This window comes from Symphalangus syndactylus, chromosome 15 (assembly GCF_028878055.3).
Source record: "Symphalangus syndactylus isolate Jambi chromosome 15, NHGRI_mSymSyn1-v2.1_pri, whole genome shotgun sequence".
NCBI classification, from domain to species: Eukaryota; Metazoa; Chordata; class Mammalia; order Primates; family Hylobatidae; genus Symphalangus; species Symphalangus syndactylus.
Genome location: NC_072437.2, coordinates 118893000 through 118897182, shown reverse-complemented (window position 1 = coordinate 118897182; position 4183 = coordinate 118893000).

Below are 4183 nucleotides of genomic sequence, written 5' to 3'. Positions count from 1 at the left end.
TGAAGATATTATTTTTCCCAATGTACGCCTCTTAGCGCTTAGAATGTCCTATTGCATTTTCTACAGAAAGAGTGTTTCAGAACGGCTCAATCAAAAGTAAGGTTCAACTCTGTTAGTTGAATGCACAGAACAGAAAGAAGTTTTATAGAATGCTACTGTGTAGTTTATATTTGAATATATTCCTTTTTCCACTATTACCCTCTTTGCGCTCCGAATGTCCACTTGCATTTTCTACGGAAAGAGTGTTCGGAACTGCGCAATCAAAAGTATGGTTTAACTCTGTTAGCTGAATGCACATATCAGAAATAAGTTTCACACAATTCTTCTGTGTAGTTTTTATTTGAAGATATTATTTTTCCCAATAGAGGCCACTTAGCGCTCAGAATGTCCAATTGCAGTTGCTACAGAAAGAGTGTTTCAGAACGGCTCAATCAAATGTAATGTTCAACTCTGTTAGTTGAATGCACAGAACAGAAAGAAGTTTCATACAATGCTTCTGTGTAGTTTATATTTGAACATATTCTTTTTTCCACTATTACCCACTTAGCGCTACGAATGTCCAGTTGCATTTTCTACAGACAGAGTGTTTCAAAACTGCTCAATCAAATGTATGGTTTAACTCTGTTAGCTGAAAGCTCAGATCAGAAAGAAGTTTCACAGAATGCTTTTGTGTAGTTTATATTTGAATATATTCCTTTTTCAACTACTACACTCTTAGCGCTCCAAATGTCCAGTTGCATTTTCTACAGAAAGAGTGTTCAGATCTGCTCAATCAAAAGTATGGTTTTACTCTGTTAGCTGAATGCACAGATCAGAAAGAAGTTTCACGGAATGATTCTGTGTAGTTTATATTTGAAGACATTCCTTTTTCCACTATTACCCTCTTAGCGCTCAGAATCTCCACTTGCATTTTCTACAGAAAGAGTGTTTCAGAACGGCTCAATCAAAACTAAGGTTCAACTCTTTTAGTTGAATGAACAGAACAGAAAGGAGTTTCACAGAATGCTTCTGTGTAGTTTTTATTTGTAGATATTCTTTTTCCCAATATAGGCCTCTTAGTGCTCAGAATGTCCAATTGCAGTTTCTACAGAAAGAGTGTTTCAGAACGGCTCAATCAAAAGTAAGGTTCAACCCTGGTAATTGAATGCACAGAACAGAAAGTAGTTTCACAGAATGCTTCTGTTTATTTTATATTTGAATATATTCCTTTTTCCACTATTACCCTCTTAGCGCTCCGAATGTCCACTTGCATTTTCTACAGAAAGAGTGTTCTGAACTGCGCAATCAAAAGTATGGTTTAACTCTGTTAGCTGAATGCACATATCAGAAATAAGTTTCAAAAAATGCTTCTATGTAGTTTTTATTTGAAGATATTATTTTTCCCAATATAGGCCTCTTAACGCCCAGAATGTCCAATTGCAGTTTCTACAGATAGAGTGTTTCAGAACGGCTCAATCAAATGTAAGGTTCAACTCTCTTAGTTGAATGCACAGAACAGAAAGAAGTTTCACAGAATGCTTCTGTGTAGTATTTAGTTGAAGATACTCCTTTTTGGACTATTACCCACTTAGCGCTCCGAATATCCACTGGCAGTTTATACACAAAGAGTGTTTAAGAACTGCTCCTTCAAAAGTAAGGCTCAACTCTGTTAGTTGAATGCGGACAACAGAAAGGAGTTTCAGAGCATGCTTCTGTGTAGTTTTTAATTGGAGATATTCCTTTTTCCTCTATTACAATCTTAGCGCTCCGAATGTCCACTTGCATTTTTTACAAAAAGAGTGTTTCAGAACTGCTCAATCAAAAATATGGTTTAGCTCTGTTAACTGAATTTACAGATCAGAAATAAGTTTCACAGAATGCATCTGTGTAGCTTTTATTTGAAGATATTCTTTTTCCCAATGTAGGCCTCTTAGCGCTTAGAATGTCCAATTGCAGTTTCTACAGAAAGAGTGTTTCAGAACGGCTCAATCAAAAGTAAGGTTCAACTCTGTTAGTTGAATGCACAGAACAGAAAGAAGTTTCACAGAATGCTACTGTGTAGTTTATATTTGAATATATTCCTTTTTCCACTATTACCCTCTTAGCGCTCCGAATGTCCACTTGCATTTTCTACAGAAAGAGTGTTCGGAACTGCGCAATCAAAAGTATGTTTTAACTCTGTTAGCTGAATGCACCTATCAGAAATAAGTTTCACACAATGCTTCTGTGTAGTTTTTATTTGAAGATATTATTTTTCCCAATGTAGGCCTCTTAGCGCTCAGAATGTCCAATTGCAGTTTCTACAGAAAGAGTGTTTAAGAACGGCTCAATCAAAAGTAAGGTTCAACTCTGTTAGTTGAATGCACAGAACAGAAAGAATTTTCACAGAATGCTACTGTGTAGTTTATATTTGAATATATTCCTTTTTCCACTATTACCCTCTTAGCGCTCCGAATGTCCACTTGCATTTTCTACAGAAAGAGTGTTCAGAACTGCGCAATCAAAAGTATGGTTTAACTCTGTTAGCTGAATGCTCAGATCAGAAAGAAGTTTCACAGAATGCTTCTGTGTAGTTTATATTTGAATATATTCCTTTTTCCACTACTACCCTCTTAGCGCTCCAAATGTCCAGTTGCATTTTCTACAGAAGGAGTGTTCAGATCTGCTCAATCAAAAGTATGGTTTAACTCTGTTAGCTGAATGCACAGATCAGAAAGAAGTTTCACAGAATGATTCTGTGTAGTTTATATTTGGAGACATTCCTTTTTCCACTATTACCCTCTTAGCGCTCCGAATCTCCACTTGCATTTTCTACAGAAAGAGTGTTTCAGAACGGCTCAATCAAAACTAAGGTTCAACTCTTTTAGTTGAACAAACAGAACAGAAAGAAGTTTCACACAATTCTTCTGTGTAGTTTTTATTTGTAGACATTCTTTTTCCCAATATAGGCCTCTTAGCGCTCAGAATGTCCAATTGCAGTTTCTACAGAAAGAGTGTTTCAGAACGGCTCAATCAAAAGTAAGGTTCAACTCTGTTAGTTGAATGCACAGAACAGAAAGAAGTTTCATACAATGCTTCTGTGTAGTTTATATTTGAACATATTCTTTTTTCCACTATTACCCACTTAGCGCTACGAATGTCCAGTTGCATTTTCTACAGACAGAGTGTTTCAAAACTGCTCAATCAAAAGTATGGTTTAACTCTGTTAGCTGAATGCTCAGATCAGAAAGAAGTTTCACAGAATGCTTCTGTGTAGTTTATATTTGAATATATTCCTTTTTCCACTACTACGCTCTTAGCGCTCCAAATGTCCAGTTGCATTTTCTACAGAAAGAGTGTTCAGATCTGCTCAATCAAAAGTATGGTTTAACTCTGTTAGCTGAATGCACAGATCAGAAAGAAGTTTCACCGAATGATTCTCTGTAGTTTATATTTGAAGACATTCCTTTTTCGACTATTACCCTCTTAGCGCTCCGAATCTCCACTTGCATTTTCTACAAAAAGTGTGTTTCATAACCGCTCAATCAAAAATATGTTTTATCTCTGTTAACTGAATTTACAGATCAGAAATAAGTTTCACAGAATGCATCTGTGTAGTTTTCATTTGAAGATATTCTTTTTCCCAATGTAGGCCTCTTAGCTCTTAGCATATCCAATTGCAGTTTCTACAGAAAGAGTGTTTCAGAACGGCTCAATCAAAAGTAAGGTTCAACTCTGTTAGTTGAATGCACAGAACAGAAAGAATTTTCACAGAATGCTACTGTGTAGTTTATATTTGAATATATTCCTTTTTCCACTATTACCCTCTTAGCGCTCCGAATGTCCACTTGCATTTTCTACAGAAAGAGTGTTCAGAACGGCGCAATCAAAAGTATGGTTTAACTCTGTTAGCTTAATGAACATATCAGAAATAAGTTTCACACAATGCTTCTGTGTAGTTTTTATTTGAAGATATTATTTTTCCCAATAGAGGCCTCTTAGCGCTCAGAATGTCCAATTGCAGTTTCTACAGAAAGAGTGTTTCAGAAAGGCTCAATCAAAAGTAAGGTTCAACTCTGTTAGTTGAATGCACAGAACAGAAAGAAGTTTCATACAATGCTTCTGTGTAGTTTATATTTGAACATATTCTTTTTTCCACTATTACCCACTTAGCGCTACGAATGTCCAGTTGCATTTTCTACAGACAGAGTGTTTCAAAACTGCT